Source organism: Cyprinodon tularosa, unplaced genomic scaffold (assembly GCF_016077235.1).
Source record: "Cyprinodon tularosa strain WSP-4 unplaced genomic scaffold, ASM1607723v1 ctg372, whole genome shotgun sequence".
NCBI lineage: Eukaryota > Metazoa > Chordata > Actinopteri > Cyprinodontiformes > Cyprinodontidae > Cyprinodon > Cyprinodon tularosa.
In genome coordinates, this window is record NW_024039088.1 from 447,298 (window position 1) to 467,541 (window position 20,244).

General features: G+C 36.0%; 1 protein-coding gene across 10 annotated transcripts in view; it reads left to right on the plus strand.

The window, feature by feature from the left end:
* Window positions 1-20,244, plus strand: part of LOC119790846 (protocadherin-15-like) — a 308,278-nt gene that overhangs the window by 47,281 nt on the left and 240,753 nt on the right. For 2 of the 10 annotated variants that reach the window (XM_038296568.1, XM_038296570.1), the window contains exon 1: window positions 13,113-13,409. The exons of 1 other annotated variant lie outside the window; for it this stretch is intronic. The gene's annotated coding sequence lies outside the window, so the exon portion shown is untranslated. Of the gene's footprint in view, window positions 1-13,112; window positions 13,410-20,244 lie in introns of those variants that run through there. 7 more of the 10 variants (XM_038296572.1, XM_038296571.1, XM_038296574.1 and 4 more) reach the window with 5 other exon arrangements.

The following is a 20,244-nucleotide window of genomic DNA, read 5'->3' on the forward strand; positions in this document are numbered from 1 at the left end:
CTCCAGAGTGTTGTTCAGCATGGAGGTGAGTAGAAAATGAAGGCTAATCATGTTTTGGGTGTACTATTCCTTTAACTTGGAATAAAATAGAATAGAAAAATTCTAATATAAAAACAAGGTAGAACCACAATGCAAACATGCATTGATCAAGACAATGACATTTTTACTTCAAATATTTTAGTCTTGTTTAACATTTTCAGTTTAATGCAATTGCTTGATTCCTCTTTCTTGATTATATTTTATAGATATTAATTTTACTAAAATAAATTTTTCGAATCTATTTTTAAATAAAATGTTATTTCCATCTTAAGCATCTATAGCTTAAGATGGAAATAGCTATAGCTTCTATAGCTTTTTAGGGAGAAACAAAATATGACGTTGCAAAATTGAATAATTTTACTAAGGCCAGTCTAGTGCTTCGAGCTGCCTTATTTTCCCATTTTACTGACAAGTGTCTCTTTGGTCCTCGTTTGCCTCCAATGTGTTCTGCACCTTGTGGTTAATGGAGTTTCTGAAAAGTGGTCCACTGTGTCTCCTTCGATTCCAGCCTTTGTCAAGTCACCTTTGCCTGATTGCCCATATTGAATGGCGTGGCTTGCAATACATATTCATCACATACAGTCAGGCATGTACACAGGTGCAAAAGCCCCTCCAATATACAGGAAACCAGAAATGCATTTCCTCAGAAAGTACTTGCAGCTGCCACTTGGCCAGTTTGCAGCTGAAACTCACAATGGATAGGGGCGTGGGCTTCTGGAAGCCATTATTAAGATAGAGATAAAATGGCTTTACAGAGAAAAAGGAATATGGAAGCTAAGCTGAAATAACTAAAATAAGTTAATTAATCTAGGTGCTCTATTTATAGAGCTCTGAAAGCTCTGGCAATTTGCAATAAGAAAAAATACACATACCCTCTGTTGTTTCTACCTTACTCTCACTTATTGATATTAGGATAATTTCCTTCTAGAATCTAAATCCTTTATGTTTCATGTCTTTTCTGTTGTGTCAAACACGAGGAATGGTTGTCCACAAAAAATTCAATAGAAAAAAATGGCAGACGTAGAGGGATAATCATGAGTGCACAAATAATATAAAAAATTTTTTTGCTCTCACCGTATGCTTTATACTTCCCAGTAAACAAACAAAGTTTTGTAGTAAACTGCCACCTATAATTTGGATGATTGACTCAAAATTCTAAATTTTTCAAGATTTTTTTAAATCTAAATTGAAAACAGAGAATTGCTGCTTTTTTTCTTTATTTTTTGAGTATTGATTTCCCTTAGTGATAAAAGACAAGCTATCACAGTCCACAAACTCTGACACCAATTAGTGTCCACAGAAATCCCTCACTGTCCCACTTAATTGATTAAAAGTTCTCAAACTTGCTCATCAGTTTTTGATGGATTATTAGCAGTTGACACTACTCAGTTTGAAATTTTAATGTCTTTCTGAGCTAGTTGAAGAGGTCAACAGCTCTTCTAGGTGCTAATGGACTCCCTAGAGGTCTGGTTTCTTCTGATTGTAAAAGTAATAAGTTATGGTAGATGTTAAAGGAGCTCCTTTCTCAGGATGCTAAGATGAACCCTGTAGTGAAAGGGTAAAGAAAAGACTATAGTACAAGGACAGAAGGGGGAACGTTTTATTATATGCTGTTAGTTTCTATAGCCTCTGGGACTCCCTGTAACAGATCTTGTGGTAGTGCTTTAGTCCCCATGTGATCCAATTATCAAACCCCTTTAGCTTTTATGTCCAAGTGAAGCATGTCTCAGGAGAATTTGCTGTCGCAGGGCTGGAGGGGAATAAAAAAAAAAAAAGAATCACAAGAACAGGACACTACCCATGCTGTTGATTTTCTATACTCATACCTATCACTGGAAGATATTGTTACTGTATTATACATTATTGTTTGTAAAAATAACATCATTAACCAGTTCAGAGTATGTGTTATGCTATTAGTGTGGTGTTTTTTTCTGCTCAATAATTTTATAGTGTTATCTTTCTTTCGGCCAAGAGGGCCCAGAGCTCAGTAAAAGCTGTTATAAAGTCACTGCCAGTTACCTTTCTTGTTAGACACAAAGTGGTTTTAAGGGACAGATAATTTCAGAAAGAAAGAAGCAACATGTTTTTTTTTTTATATGGGTTAGCTGGAGACTAAGAATATTCAAGACGAAAATTAGACTTCAGACCATCGGATAATATCACAAAACCTTGCTGAAGCTTTTGTATGCAGCATGTTTATGATGTATAAATGTATCTAAATGGATGGAGTAACATCTATCTATCTATCTATCTATCTATCTATCTATCTATCTATCTATCTATCTATCTATCTATCTATCTATCTATCTATCTATCTATCTATCTATCTATCTATCTATCTATCTATCTATCTATCTATCTATCTATCTATCTATCTATCTATCTATCTATCTAGCAAAAGTGTGAAGTTCATGAAAAGTACAAAATATTTAATGTCTGCTTAAAGATTGTCAAATTCAAAAGGTAAAAACATTCAAAAAAGATATTGTAATTTCATTAATATGACTATATGATCTATGTTTTCATTTTTGTGGCTTTTTGTTGAACCTATGAAAACATCATATTTTTAATAAATGTTATCATATGTTTTAAAATCTAGTGGGCCATGTCTAATAATGACACATTAATGACAGTTTTTTTTTTTTTTTTTGGCTGTTTTTAGAACCCTCATCAATCCAAATAACTTCAATATTTCATTGTTAATTCCTAACAGAAATAAAATTGTTTTAAACCAAATACAGACAAATATTTGCACAATGACTCAAGCGAGGCCCAGCTTGAGAGTGTTAAATCATTTGTTGCAATTTACATTAAGATCACGTTGTTGTATTTGCACAGTCATAAAAATGTACATACTTTAGACAGCTCTCTGTGCAACAGGCAAAAAAGGAAAGTCATTGTTTTCTGCGAACAAGTTTTTTTTTTTTTTTTATAAATCAATGCCCTGCAAAGCCTCAAACTCATTCATATTCTTACTTCGTTCATGAGTCAGTTGTGTTGCTTCTATTTAGTCTTTAAGCTTTTTACTGATTTTCACATCTTAAATGTAATGAAAAAATATACAACATTACATAGCATGCGCTAAAACTACAGCTAACATAAGGCATTACCCCCCACTCAATGCACACACATTGTCTTAGTGACTTTGTAAAACCTTTTCCCCCTGCACCTGCCTTCCCTACTCTTTTCTTCCCATTTACTTGCCTGCAGTGTCAGTTCCACTTACCTCTTAACATCACACACATTTTCAGTGCCAAACTATCAATGTCCCCTGACAGTTATACAACTCAGACACCCTACGGCATGGCCATTTGCACAGAGATGATTTTAACCTTTTATAGTGGGGCTGAGGGGAAGCTATAGAGCTATGTGCAGTCTGAACAGACCAGAGCTGGAGACACCTAAGCAATAAAGAGAGCCAGATGTGGTGGTATGTGTCTCATTGTAAATCTTAATTTGTTTATTTATTATTATTATTTATTTTTTTTATTGTCATTTATTTAGCACAAGGCAATCTGAATAAAAATATGCTGCTCTACTGTATGCATTAATGACAATTTAATAGCTGGAGATATATAAATTGACATCGGAAGTGCTACCCATTAATAACTTTCTTTTTTTTTTTGTGAATGAATTTTTGATACAGTGATACAATTTGTAAGTCTTTAATGGATTAGAAGAGCCATTTGGTGACAGCTCGGGGCACTTTTCTTCAGCACCATGGACAGCTCATACAATTTTTTCACAATTTAAAAAAGCTGCCCCAATAAACTCCCATGCAGTCTCAGGCTTGCATAAGTTTTACTTTTTGCACAAATATTTTTATTGTTATGGTTGGAAGCATTATAGACAGATTGTAAATGTAAGTACATAAAAAATTACTATATCAATCTTTAGGAGTAAAAGATGTTTTCCTTTTCACATAACCCAGGAGATTTGACACAGAAAACTGTTTGTACTTGAACCTTTCTTGGCTTAAAAAAAGCCTCTCTTTACCCTTTTACAAATTATCTGTCTATTTGTCTTCTTGTCATTACCTTTTAATATATTTTCTTTTTTTTCATTAATATGGTGGGGTAAAAAGAAACAAGATAAAACGAGGTAAAACAATACATATATGTATCTAAATGGATAGATTAACAGAGATAAAAGAGTGCAACAGATTGTTCAGGCCCTATACGCTTGACACTGAGGGACATTGCTCAAGCTCTTTATTTATTTTCCTTTGAACTTTTTTGATTAGGTCACAAATGCTTGTCCCCCTCCAGTCAAGCAACCAACAAAATGTGTGCATGTGAAATTATAATCTCATAGATGTACACGTGGACCCGTTTGTGACGTGACACAAGAAAGTAGAAACATTTTCATCTGTTGCCACATTATTGAGACCAGTCAGTATGACAGTCTGCAGTGTGCAACCATTTTCAATATGGAGAAAAACATTTTAGCTGTGTCCGACTTTCCTATTTTGCATGATTTCAGTCATTTCCAGTAAAATCTTCTGACACTTCATCCTTGCTACCCTGTCTGTCATGGATTACTTTGAAAGTGTCAGAATCCCTCCAATTTTTTAACCTATCATATTTCTTGGAGACAAGCATCCTTAAAGTGCAATTTGCAACCACTACTGTTGCTTTTGTGTCCACTGCGTTTGGTGTCATGGCCGTGACAGCCATCTGTTTTCTATTGCTTACAGATTAAACCCATAGTCCTTATTGTGTTCATCAGAGGTTTGAGTCTTGACCCACTGACATTTGCTGCATATATTCTCCACTCTTTCTCTTGGAGTTTCCAGTTCTGTCTGTTTTAGTATATGTTGGTGTTGGTTTGTTATTCTATGTGTGTGTGCACACCATTGAGTTGCCTGAAGGGAGCTTGCAGGCAGTAAGTTTAGGGACTAAATGGCTGAAAGTATACATTCAGTCCAGGAAAATTAAGCTTCAACAAGAAGAATTGTTCCATTTGTCTGAATAAAAAAATTCTAAATAAAACTTGGATTTATGGAATAGCCTGTACCGTTTTTAGCTCCAGGTTTCTCTTGTGCAGGAATCTGCGGCATTTCATGGTGGGGCTTTGACGAGGATATTCTTTAGAGTATACAGTATGTTTGAGTTTGAGAGAGATATGCTTATGCAACAAAGAATGGTTTGCATTCATTTTTTTAAACTTTAAGATTTTATAAAGCAGTTTTTTTTTTATCTTATTGAGAGTATCATTATTTATAACACAGCATATGGGAAGACTGGACTCTAATTTACTCCATCATTGTCTAAAGTCATATTAATATTCTACTATGTTATGAACCTAAGAAATAAACTACTTGGGTTTATAGAATGCACTTTTTAAACTTAATGCAATACAACACACTAATCTTCTATGCCAATCTTTTCTGTAGGGCAGTGTTAGGTTCATAGTATTTTGACATTTCCACCCACCTGATAAATCTATGTAAGACCATTCTATACAGCCTCCATTGACTCTTGTAAATGAATAGAACTTATGCTGTACTTAGTCATGCAAATAACCATAAAAAATACAGGATTTACTGAAATATTTTACTTAAATTGCTGCATTAATGTTTAGTAAGGTAATATTAAGATAGTGTTTGCCCATGCATTTAGTTTTATGAGTATGAAGCCATAAAGGTTTTTTTGACAAAATACTGTAGTTGCTCCTTTTTCTAAATTAGTCACAAAAACAAGGAGACTGACAATACCTTCACTCAGGTCATTTATTGTACTTTTACAAAGCATGAGGGAGCTAATGTCCTGCCAGTGCTTTGACCACCTGTTGAACTATTTTTGCTCTTTTATGTAGTTGTTTGTCTTCTCTGTACTTTTGTGGTCAATGTAATTTTAACAGCGCCCCAGTCCCTTTACCTTTTGGGGGAACTGGGCAGCCATTATCTCTGCACACTTGTGAAGAATTGACGAGTCTAAACACGTCTAAACAAGTTAAATAATATGGTTTAATATTCAAAAGTTTGTAGAAAAATTGTACAAAAATATGTAGAAAATGCTTGGGATATATATCTTGTATTGTCACACTCTGGAGAGTGCACAGGTAGTGGGCTTTGTGATATACCCATATCCCTCCAGTATTGTTTAAGTAATATTGAGATATTTGTCATCTAATGCAACTCCTCATCCATGTCATCTTGACCTCAAGAGCTTCCTCTGAAGGTCTGAAAATCAGCCCTTCACCCCTCCAACCAATTTACCCCACTCCAGCACAAAAGGACTACCAGCACCCCCTGTCGACAATTCCCCTTGTTTCTGTCACCCTCTAACTCCATTTAAGATATCTGTGGGGTATGTGAACAGTATTTCAGTTTCAACGGATTAGAAAAGCCCAAGAACCTGATGGTGTTTCTCCCTTTTGTCTGAACACATGCACCAACCCCCTGGCCCCAATCTTCACTCATATATTCAACAGTTTTCTGGAGCTTTGTAAGGCTGCCTCCAGCTTGAAATGTTCCATGATAATTTAAGTTCTCAAGAATTTTGCTGTCACTGAAATGAATAACTGTGGCTTTTCCCCCCAAGATCTGTTGTAATGGAGTCATTTGAGCAACTGCCTTTGAGCATCCGAATGATTCACAGGCCCCTGCTGGACTCCCTGCAGTTTGCTTACCAGGAAAACTGGTTGTTGCACCACCATGCTGCACCATCTCCACTATCCAGGGGTGATATTATTGGTGGTCTTTACCCCAATTTCCATCACCGCCAACCCTGACTTAATGCTTTGAAACCAATCCACAGTGCCAGCCTCTGTGCGTGGTTTCTCACACTCCTGACTGACCAGGAGCACCAAGTGGGGCTGGTGAGCATCTTCCTCCAAACAAAAACAATTATGATGGATGTGTCTCTCCCACTCATTTCTCTTTGTATCCAAATAATTTCACCACACATGACTGTAAAGCTCCTGAGAATGCCATTTGTCTGATTCAAGTTAATGATGAGTATGCAGACAGGAGGTTGCTCATTTATAAAATAGAAAATTCCCCAAGGAAATTTTGGAAGTGCGTATTCATGTGTCCGTAATATTTGGACTGGCACAAAAGGCTTCATTGGGTTAGGCAGGTACACCTGATAACTGGTAAGAGCCTATAACCTTGTGGCGGCATATGTCACCATACCAGGTGGCAACTTGCTTGCGAAAGAATGGCATTCTATGCTCCTCACATTGATATGGCAGGTGACCATAATTTATTTTTTATTTTTTTGTACAAACAGTATTTCATCTTAGGCATTTATTTCCATCTTAATAAATGACATATTTCCAAATACTTGAAATAAATAACTTAAATGTGAACTTAAAAAGCAGATTTGTTGGTAAGCAAGACCAGGTAGCCTCCCATCTTTAAGCTTTGGACATTTGTCAAGCTTTTCCAGCAAACCCTAAATGTCTTGTGAGCTTAACGCCATTACCTGACCACCTGTAAGCAATAGAGAAAAAAAGCTTCATGAGTTTCTTTGTGGTTTGATAGAAGACTCAAGCATTTTGACCAGTGTTCACACATGTGAACCACTGGCATCTGATTCATGATAAGTATTCTGTCTGTCTTCTTCATACTGTGGGTCAGAGGAGTTTGGCCTGATGTTCAGAAGGAAGAAACTAGGGTTCTGTGCACTTTGTGGATCAGGTCGGTGCAGAATTATCACAATAACCCTAAGTAATCCCCATCGGATATCAATACAATTTTGCGGAACCTAATGAGACACGGGGTCATTTCTGTTTTTAAATATTAATTAATAAAGGAAAATAATGGTTTAAGTAGGATGTTTTTTTTTATTTAGGGCAAAACGTCAGAGCACCACTAGGGGTCTGTCTGTGAACATGCATGCATTCCTGCTACAAAGCTCAGTTTGTAAATACCAGACTTTTTCAAGGTAATTTCTTTTACATTGAGGAACTCAATGAACACACTAAAGACTAAGTAGTAAGCTACTCCACCGGAATATACACATTTGCACAATCACAACTGGATTTTCTTTCTTAAAGAAATTGCTGTAAATACACATATCTTCTATACTGTTTCCACTTATATATTTGTATTAAAGATCAGTACACTGTGAGTTCATGGAACTAATCCCAGATTCCTTGTTTATTTACAAAACCTTGATAGTAAAACTGTTTTGACTGTGATCTCACGTTTCCTCTATATTTTACTTACACTCTAATTATAGGCTTGTTCTGTGGAGTAGAAAATTGTACTGTGTCTGTAAACTGAATCCAGGGAGTTTAAAATGATTTTCTTTTTATAACAAGTTAAAATTGCAACATGTTAAACTGCAATTTCTGTTTTTTTTTTTTTTTTTTTTTTTTTACATTAATAACACATATCAGCCCATACTTGATTGTAAATGATCGTAAAGTTATAAAGGTTTTTCTATTCTTTTGCATATAAAATCTCGCAGCGCATCATATATTAGCATCATATGTTATAACCTCTTTTCAGTACAATTAAAACTGCATGTTATTTGTACAGCTATACCAGCTCTACCTTTTAGTATCTAGAAGGATATTCTTACCTTTCTCATTTAATTGTCCAAACACAGCAAGAATACATGGAGGGGATCTGTGAATATCAATCTGCAAGTCTTGTGACAGAATCTGAATCAGTGTGAAGAAGACTAATCGCGGTGGATTTAAAAAGAAAATAGGTCCTATTGAAATGGGGCTCTAGTCCAAGTTTTATACAACAAACATGAAAATGTGAGATGTTATGACAATACAGAATTGTCATCAAATTGAAGGTTGTACTATATGCAGTTACTTGATTTTGACTTTTATTAGATGGTTAGGTAAAGTTTCCCACTGAAAGATGAACATAATCAAAAAGTTTTTGCAGCTTCTTGAAAGGTTTTCTCCCAATATTGCCCTTTAATTAGGTCCAGCCACCCCCCAACAACTCTGACCAGCTTTTATGCTAGTTTTGCCCAGAGAACACAAATCTGATTTACATGCTTTTTGTGTCAACAAGCTTGTGGCAAACCGCAAGACTTAAAACGGCTTGCTTCCCTGATTAGAAATCACTTTCCCGCCTGTCATTTCAGGTGGATGGACATATACAATAATAGATTGAACAGGGCTCTGTAAGATTGCCAAAGCTTCGGATAATATTTTTAAAACCAGACTCTGCTGAAAACATGTTTATTTTGAACGTGTCTGTTGTGTTCCTTGTTCTTCATAATGCTGTTTGGTTATTAATGTTCTCCAGCACACGTCTGAGGCCTTAATAGATCCACAACAATTTTACCCAGAATTACATTACCTATGTGGAACCAGTTTATTTGTTGTGTGACGTCTGAGTCGACGAGTTCCAGTGAAAAACCAGTAAAAATAAGAAAGAAAGAATAAGACAAAAACTAGTAAACAAAGGTTATGAAGTTAAAAGGTTAAATGACATGCACAACACTTAAGATGTTTTTTTTTTTTTGTCAAATATCATATATCCCTTTTCTTATGCTTTAAAGAATTAAAAACATTTAGTTTATCCCTCAGATGACATCCCAGGTTACACTTTGTGATCATAAACTGTGTGCGACCAGGTTTCCATATAATTTAAAAATAATTTTTCAGCATGAGGTTATTAATATTTTTTAATGTGTCCTATGCTTCTGATTGTCAATAGCTGAAAACTTTACTTTTTTTTTAAATGGTTGGACATGGAATTTAAAATTTAAAGAGATTATTATTTAGATAAAAATAAATATTAAAAAGATCTTTCTCTTTATTTCTTTCTTTCTTTCATGAACAAATAAAAAATTAATAGATAAATAAATAAAGATAATAAAACGTATGTTATGCATGTTACTTCTAATGTAAAAATCATTAGACTTGGCAAGACTAGTGCAAATATTTGGAGAGCAATATCATTAATATTAAAACACATTTCAGTCGCTTGTTATAAAACTAAATTAGACGAGTGCCAGCTCTCCTTTGCTAGTTCATTTTTTCATTCTACTTATTAGCTAATGAAGCTTTGTTTGCAAGTTTGCACATTTAAATATACATTATTAGTCATGATTTAAGGTGTTACACAAATATTTATAAAAACTTAGCTTGAAATAAGTGATCAGTGTTCTTTTAAAGTTAAGATTCCTGCTTCTCTGCAGTTTAGAGGTTATAAAACAGAGGGTGAGGTGGTTATTCGGTGGGTACATTTTTCATCAAAGCTTTTTTCTATCCCAAGTATGCATTGTAAGGAAGCAGTTTCAAAAATATAAAAGAATACAATAATAAAGAAGTAAAACACATATACAACCAATATACAACTCATGAAACAGTTTGATACTTTGAAAAAAGTAGTCGCTACTCCTGCTGTTACCCTTAGAAATGATACTCTCAACAAGCCTATGGCTTTGAATAATTCATGGAAATTCAAGCACATTAATTCAATGAAAATGCAGTTTAAACTTTCAAATGCTTGTAAGCGAGGCTGTTTGTTGAGATTCTCACAAGTCCCACAGGACAGAAGGGAGCATTCATTACAAATTATTCTTGTTTCATTTGGAACAGCTTTAACACCTCACTGGAGTTTCCAGACATGGTTTTATGCTGTCACTTTTCAAACTCATTGAAAAAGATTTGGCATTTTTTTGGATAGCTTACCTCTTTTTTATTTTTATATAATAGAAATAGAATAGAATATAAAATCCCTTAATTGACTCACAATGGGGAAATTCTGGTGTTTACAGCAACTAAAAGATTATAGAAAAAATTGTCATACAAATGTGAACCTTAGAAAAAATTCATAAGAAAAACATTTAGAAGATTATATTAGTTAATGTTATAAAGATGGTTCACCAGTTTGCAGTGAAAGAAAACTGAAAATCCCCGAGTTTGGGAACTGGGTCGTTTAACAATCCCGGTTATGTTATGGGGTCACATTGAAGCCACCAGTCTGTTCATCTGTTCACAACAACTGTGACTTTGCACCGTTATTACTCTTGGTGACAGTTTAATTTTCATGAATTGGGTGGCTGCTATGCTCTGTCCTTGTGCTAATTTCATGGTCTTTTTCTGTGTCTTCTTATTGCCCACCTGAATAGATACAGGTGACTTAATCAGATCAAATGCATCTGCATTTTGGGTTTAGTATTTCTTTAAATGTCAGAGAATTTCTCTAAAAAATGTACTGTATGCTTCCACCAGCTTTGTAAACAAGAACAAGCCGTTTTATTAATTTGCCCTGTTTTACAACAATTAGTGGAGACTTAATAAGAGGCAGAGGCAGGCTAATTAAACAATATTAAGGAAAATATTTCTTTTCTTTGCTTGTATTCCATCCAGACTGTACGGAAGAAGATTAGCGCCACTGAAAAAATAAAAAAGTTAACTGATTTTTATATGTTATTTCAGTTTAATATAAATAAAAAAGTCAGAATTCTGGCTTTAATATCAGAATTTTTGATCTTAATGTAGATGGGCAGAGATGTTGGAGCTCTCAGCTTCACTGACAAATATGTGAGTTGTTTGAGAGGGCCAGTGACACATTGGTGGAAAATGACGGAGGTGTCCCTGTTGATGCTATTTCATTAATGGAAGAGCAGAAGGTGATTAAAACAAGAGAGCTTGTTTAGTTTAGCTAACATGTTTGTTAGCTGTCGGAAAACAGTCAGAATTCTGAGATAAAAGTCAGAATTCTTAGCCTGGGTGCCAGTCCGAACTTAGTCCCGCCCACAAGGTTTGAGTTCGGGGAAGTTCGGTCTGGCTCTGCTCCATAGTAGCGCGAGTATTAAAGCCCACTGTCAGGCGATCCAATCAAATTGTCAGGGCGGGCTTTATACGATGATGGACAGATGATCAAGAGTAACGTTATCAACCACGTGACCAAAGCGCGCTTGGTTGACAACAATAATGGCTGCCGCTGGAGAGTTTGGGTGAGTAGATTCTGCTATTAGGTCTATTCTAGAAGATATCGACAGCAAATTAATTTTAAAAGAGGAACAGAGAAACGCGATCAAGTCTCATCTTCTTATTCTAGGCGTGAAACTGCACGCTTTGATTATTGTGGACAACAACTATGCCTCGCTTAAGATACGTCACGCACTCCGTTGCTCTTATTGGTTGTAGGTCTATCCAATTGAGTGCAGAGGCATTTTTTTTCCTGGTTCGTTCAAAACACGCCCCATAATCACAGCTCTATGGAGCAGTATCAGACTCATATTCTGACTAGAATTGAGTCGGACTACGTCAGGCTACAGAATTCTGTGAAAAAAGTCAGAATTCTGACTTTAATTTCAGAATTCTGACTTTTTTTCCTCAAAATTCTGACTTTAATCTCAGAATTCTGACTTAAGTCTCAGAATTTTGGATCTTAATGTAGATGGGTACGATGAAGGAAGAGATATTGGAGCTCTCAGCTTCACTGACAAATATGTGAGTTGTTTGAGAGGGCCAGTGACACATTGGTGGAAAATGATGGAGGGGTCCCTGTTGATGCTATTTCATTAATGGCAGAGCAGAAGGTGATTAAAACAAGAGAGTCAGTTTAGTTCAGCTAACGTTTTTTTAGCAGTCAGAAAACAGTCAAAATTCTGAGATTAAAGTTAGAATTCTGAGATTAAATCAGGATTCTGAGAAAAAAGTCAGAATTTTTAGATTAAAGTCGGGATTGTGAGAAAAAACAGTCAGAATTCTGAGATTAAAGTCAGAGTTCTGACTTTTTTTCTCATATTATACTGAAATAGAATTTTAAAATAAGTTAACTTTTTTAATTTTTTCAGTGGCCCTAATCTCTTCTGTATGACTGTGGAGGAAAATCCCATGCTTTGTGGTTAAGTGACAGGTGAATTGCAGTTTAGCAAACTGCCTCCAGTGGTAGTAATGTATCATAGCTCTGCTCCAGCAGCTGCAGGCACAAACGACTAATATCATATAATTGACAGCTGTCAGTGAAACACTCTTACTCTATTTATTTTATTATTTTTTCATTTTTTTTGCAGTAGGACAGTTGCAAATTCAAACTTTTATGAGCAAACTTCAATGAGGTTGTGGCCATAGAGCATTAGTGAAACATTTTGATTGATAGTCTTTCTCTACATGAGGTGGGATGAAAGCATATCAAGCAAATACAGCGGTAGGAGGGGCAACGGAGCTTTAACCGGGCTCACCTTTCCTGACCGCGTTAATAAGATTACCTGGCGCACACGTCATGACAACAGAGACGGACAGAGACAGGGAGCGGGTTACTCCATCCGTGCGGTTATCAAGCAGCCTGGTGTTTAGTTACTGAGACTCCGTGTGTCGGACTGAAGGCAGCAAAGTGCTGATGAGCTCCTCTGCGGAGGCTGTTGCTGCATCGCCAGTTATTTGTACCTCATTTCCTTTTTGTGTGTGGCATACTTCTGGAGTTAAACATGGTAAGACACCTACTTTTCATTTCTACTTGAATAGCTGTCGCTATAATCCACAGTAAGCACTTGACGATGCTGTTGAAATAGGCTTTTTACATTCTGAATAAGGCTTGTTTTGCACCGTTGCCAGTATTCTCAATGCGTCTTCGCCCGTGTAATGATGAACCCATTTGTCAGCTTCCCTATGACTCTCTCCTTGGTTTGCACCGTTCCTCTCTAGAGGCACAAGTGTACAAACAGTAACTGAAAGCATCAGCGCTCTCTGCGGATTATCAAAGGATGATATAGTTTACTATTAATACCGACAGGAAATTGTTTGGATTCGCATAGCAAATGCTGAGAATGACTGAGGCTGGTTTAGGTCCTTTTCTTGTTAAAATAAGGAATTGGGTAAAAGTGCTTTATCTTTTTTTTTGTCACTTCAAATAAAAATCTTGCTTTATACATTGTAAATGCAAAAAAAAAAAGCATGCAGTGTAATCTTTTCTGAAAGTATTAATCAGCAAACACAGTGTTGCGTGCAAAAAAATATGTTTGTATTCATGCAGCAGGTGCGCCTCTTAAAAGTTTATTAATTAAATCTCATTTGGATGCAGTGCAAATCCAGAATCCAAAAATACTATAAATAAGTCCACCCTCAGAGTGTGCTCATGATACAACAGGTGGTGCAAAACATGAAAAAAGAGACATTATGAATTAGGGAAAATAAATACTATTTTAAAGTAATTTCAGCTCATCGCTTTCTTTAATAAATTGATATTTATATAAAAAATATATACATTTACACAGTTTTAAGGAGTGACCCCTATTCCCTGCATGCCTGGAACACTGGATGAAGTTACAGTTTTCACATTATCTACATCTTTTTTTCCAATTGGCCTTAATGTCTGGGGAATGTATTCCTTTAAAAAAACATCTGATTGCAAATAGCAGAAAAGCACAGAGTGAAATAAAGCTAAAGCTTCATGTGAATTTAAATGTCTAATGAACCAAAGAAAGGTTTTCCAGGCCTTGTGTTCTCAATAAAAAATCTGGATTCTGTCATTTCAGTGTTTACTTTATTTTGAAACCAAGTGTGTTAATGCAAAGCTTTATTTTCGTTTTCTATTGCAATGATAGCTTAACATGTTACATGGATCAAATTGTACAATATGGATGTTGCATTTTATAGGTTAATGCATCCATATAAAGCAGAACTTGGCTGATTAACTTGTCAGGCTCTCTTCTCATTATCGCATTTCAGTCAGCTAACCTACAGGCATGCTGCTCCAGGCTTTGCAACTTTTCCTTCAACAACGTTCAAAAAAGTGATGGTTGCACAGTAGTTTCCACACCTGACTGTCTATCTTCATCAGGCTGTAAAGGACTTGGCTACAAATTTTCTTTTTGATATCTGAGTTAGAGCTATTTTGGGTGGTATTATACCCCATTTTTTGTTTTTAAAACATAACTTTTTTAAACATTGGTAAAATGAATTACTAGAAAATTAATTGTGTCTAATTTAAAACTTTGAATGGACAGTTAATTGTGATAATAAAGACTTAAAGTCACTGGCTGTGTCTTAGTAAAGGCGTATGGATATAAAACAGTCCAGCAGTATCCTTACTTAGACAGAAATATATGTTTTCTCTTAAGATGCCTTTGGTTGTGTAATTTATGTATCTTAAAATTTAGAAAATGATTATTGATTGACTTTCATCTTATAGTGGAGAAATTGACTTGTTACATCGATTCAGATAATCAACAAGAAAGGGAAGGTGCCAAAGGAAGAAACCTTGCAGATGACTGAATGCAGTTGTTCTGCATTAGAAGGTAGATCTAGTTTGGGGATGTCTTTCCCTCTGGAGTCTGACACTGAGGGTGAAATAGAGGCTGTAAAATGAAAGGAGCCTGAGGGCTAGTGGAATGAAGGTGGTGAACCGCCAGAGGAAGTTTGCCTTTTTGCAGGTGCAAGGACGTCATTGAGTCTTATGCCCTAAAAAACCAGAGCCTTGAACCTTTATTGAATTATATAAAGGTGTTGACCTGCCCCGATCAGTCTGTCGATCTTCTGCTCCATTTTCCCCTCCCTAGTGAACTGGATGTCAAGATACTCTATTGAACTCTACCATTTGAACCCATGTATTTGGACTTTGAGGAACTGATCATAATTGCAGCTGCTTTTTAATTGGCTGCACATGTTTTAAGTCTTAAAAGGTCGGACCCAGAAGAACTATGTCATCCGCAGAGATGCTGCCTAGCAAACCAGACCTCCTGTTGTTCTTGGCTGTCCTTCTAAACCTTGTATATAAAGTTTATGAGCAGGACAAGTGACAGAATGCAGTGCGGGAGGCGCGAGTTTATGCAAACACAGAAAATAGTAGCTATTGCGTTGCACTTCTGAATTAGCTCTTGGGGCGCACGGGCATGCAGCGACCGGCAGTGGTAGTGTTGAGTGTCTTTGTTTGTTTTGTGTTTCTTGTGTTTTTAAGTGTGAATGTGTGTGTTAAAGGTGTACTACTACTACACAAAAATTGCCCATATTGGGACAAATAAAAGCTACTGACAGCATATATATATATATATATATATATATATATATATATATATATATATATATATATATATATATATATTTTGCACATGTTTAGAAACGCTTCATGATGCCTCATGAACCCATGACTAACGAACAGTATTGTCTCAAAGAACCTCCAAAATGATCCTATAGTTATCAGGCATTTGATGACTTTTCGTAAACTTTTCAAAGTTTCAAGCTTACATGTTTAAGAACATTGCAAGGTGCTTGTTATCATCAATGAAATTGTCTGTAGGGAGGGATATTAGATATTCCACCAATAACAGCGCCCCTCCGCACTGCGTCATGCCGTCATATGACCAATAGGATGCAACTATTGCGATTTACTATATGTGAGATTAAGTGAGACTAAAAGGGGAATTTCAGTTGGCAGCCTTGTGAAGACCGGATCGACAGATTTTGAAAATTTGACTGAACTTCCCAGGGGAAAAACAGCCCGTACAATGTGTCCTTTTGTTAGTTAAGGCCTCAAACTTTAATTGATTTTTGAAATAATCGTCAACTAATTAAGTAATCAATTAATCGTTAACTGGTCTATAGAGATGGCAAAACATACCTTTTGGTGACAGAGCAACCCATAGATTTGTGAAAAAAATGTTTATATTTAGCATTTAGGACAAAACTTTTTTCATTTCATTTTGCTTTATCAAGTACTAGGGTAGAACAAATTTTTAATCACTTCGTTCTGTAAAAATTCTTCTTTGATGTAAATGGTAAATGGCATGTACTTGTAAAGTGCCTTTATTCAAGTTAGGAGACTTGACCAAGGCGCTTTACACTACATTCATTCACCCATTCACACACACACTGATAGTGGCAAGCTACATTGTAGCCACAGCTGCCCTGGGGCTCACTGACAGAAGCGGGGCTGCCGTACACTGGGGACACCGGGCCCTCTGACCACCATCAGTAGACAATGCAGGTGAAGTGTCTTGCCCAAGGACACAACGACACTGATAGTCGGAGTCGGGGCTTGAACCGTCAACCCTTTGATTTCAGGGCAAACTCCTACATCCAACACCACTGTCGCCCCAACCTTTTGCTATCGGATTATTAATTTATTAATCAAAACATATTCAACAGATTATTCAGTTATCAAAATGATCTTTAGTTGTAGCCCTAAATACGATATCAATATTCTTTCCTCAGTACAGAAAAAAGTTTGTAGTTTTTTAATTCAATTGAGCCAATTGCAGAATATCTATAGTATGATAAATATGCTTCTGCTTTTTAGCTTAGAAAAAATTATAAAGCCATGTAAATCATAACTGAACTGCTGTCATGAAATATATATATATATAAATTTATTTCATTTTTTTTACAGTTTTTCCTCAAACACTAACTGTGAGCTATCGCTGCAGTCAAAGGTTCTAACTTGTGTCTATGTTGTTAACACTTTAACATGCGTAGGAGGCAGAAGGAGCAGGATGACAAGTCACATTCTGACTTGCAGTCTCAGCAAAATCCAACATGAAAGGCAACTGAAGACAATCAGGATTTTTTTAAATTTGCACTTTTTTGCATGACATTGTTTTTTTAATAAGAGCATTTCTGACTATCTGAATTTTAGTTTTTGTCTTTCCTGCAAAACAAACAAGCCAAAATCATATTCTTACTTTTATATACATAAAGACAGATAAACCTTATATGCAATCTCTATTGTTAAGATGAACTACAGGCAATTCAAAATGTCTTCTGTTTAAGTATTGATAGAGTTCATTAAAATGAATTATAAAATAGGCCTACTCACATGACTTAAGTGAATCTAAGGGGATTAGATGTTTTGAATTATCTTACAAAGGGAGAGCACTGTACTCAACAATGAAGGATGAAGAAAGGGGGGATGATTGTGGCAGCATTAATGTCAAAATTAGACTTATCCAACTGCCCTTGCAGGCTAATGCTATTATACAGTAACAGTTGTACATAATTTTCGAATATGAGCCATTTAGACAACTGTTGCTAAATATTACACTATTGCAAGCTGAAGCACCTGTTGGAGCAATCAGTTTAAGCAGAGTGTGATTTAAAGGTTTTTACTTTGGAACATATGCTTCACAGTGTGATTAGGTCTCCATGTCTCTGTGTCTTTTGAGTAAAAAACATGAACTTACATGAGATATTCGTAAGTTTCTAATGATCTGATCTTTGCTAATCCTCCATGATCTTACTCAAAATATAATTTTGTGCTACAGCAGCTAACACTGGACTAATCTGATTTAATAGAAAAGGCTGTAGAATACACATTGGTGTTATAGTACATCAGACCTCACCTTGTTAAATCTATATTAATAAAAACAGTCCCAACTACAAAAATGACCAACCCCAGCAGATGATAGCAGAAGAGATCACACTCTCCACAACAGACTTATAGAATTCCGATTCTTTTCAAAGAAAGGATCAAAAACATTTATATATTTTAAACAAACTGTCTTACCAGAGTTCTGTGTGGATGAAATAGTATTTGTGATTTTTTAATTCGCTGAACTGTTAACATTACTATAAATCATCACATTATTAAAAACAATAAAGAAATAACTGAAAGGCTCTGATTGATTCTCTGTGCCCAACCCTAGTCAAACCAGTCATTGAAATAGAACAGGGAAATTAAAAGTAATGTAACGTGCCCCTTTAACTGCATTAATGCTCCCATTGTCGGAATTTACCACATAAAATAGATTTCAGAACTTTTATACCACACATATATGTTTGCACTGTTGTTGCACTGATCAGAATTTTGTGGCTAGGTCTCAAAAAAAGGGATCTGATTTATCATGCTGAATCATGCTACGTTCACACCATATGTGATTTCAGCAGCAAAAAAGCGTCTGCTGCTATATTTTTGATGCTTGTACACATTAGGGTCAGATGCACCTCAAGAGCATGTTTGATGTGTGTCCAGATACGTCTGATGCTTCTGTTTTCATTGGCAGAGAGCGGCCTTACTATATTTCATGTGATCAGCGTGTAAAATGTAGCTTAATATCTTGTTATGTCTGAAACTACACTTCAAAACATCGTCTGTGTAGTCAGTTAATCAAGATTATTATATCAGAGCTGCGTAGACCCCCCATACTGGCGGTGCGCTGTCACTGGGAATTCCCAGCAACAGCTGCCTCAGGTCCGGTCGGCCTATGGTTGTGATTGCCTTATGGTCGGAGCAGCCCCTCAATTCAGTAAAAGAAGTTTAACAAATCCTGCCTTGAACTGTCCAAGGTTTTGAAAGCAGTCTTCGGTAAAATGATAAGAGCAAATGAACAACTGAGCATCAAACTTTGCAGGGATCTTCTGATACACAATAATAATAATACACAATAATCCATGCCTTGGGAAGACAGCTTAACTGGTGTCTTACATCTACCTCTATTAATGTTCTTGGGCCAGTGAACTAGTGGGCTGGTCTAGATGTGAATTTCGGGGCATGACAAAAGTACAGACCAGAACCAAATAAGGCAACATCCCAGAATTGACATCACTTCGGGCCTTTGTTTGGATTCGCCCTTCTTATGGTGGAAGTTTGGAATTGAGATTTAAAAAGAAAGGAGGTGTCAATGGGAATTGAACTTCTCTGTACGTCCATTTTACCGTTACGTGACAACGGAAACTCAGATTTTCATTCTATGACCCCTTTAAGCACATTTTCTAAAACTGCCCTAAGCAGTTAGAGAGATATGTATGCATGTTTTTCTTTTTTTTTTTGTTATGTCTGTCTTTACTGTATGTCGTCTTGTGATGAACTCAGGATTGTCCAGGGCGCACACCACCTCGTTCGTAAAGATGCTGGAGATGGACACTTCAACCCTAACTGGTTTCTTTTACAATTGTTCTCATATCACTGTAGTTTCCATAACTTCATTTTTTAACAGCTCATATATGCCAAAAATAGCTCATTTTGAATGTCTTCATTAATTAGTAACATACTAAATCTTGTTCATGGTAGCCCTGGTGAGTCCATTGATCTTTTGGTTTACCCTTGAAACCAGATATGTTTCCACCTTCAGAGAAGTAAAGAACCAAGATGAATAAGTAGGATCACATCAAAAACAAAGAATATTCTTCCCACAGTATAACACTGTCATAACATAATAATCAATCTGCAAACATGATTTTATTCGTTCATACAACAGAAACTTTCGGACAGCTTTTCAGTATTATTTGATAAGAGACTCGTGGGCAGTGATGCCTGAAATGATCTGGACCCAAGTGCACGGTGAGAAGCTGAGGAGGCAGACACCACTGCAGTGTGCTTTCTCTCTTTTTTTCCCC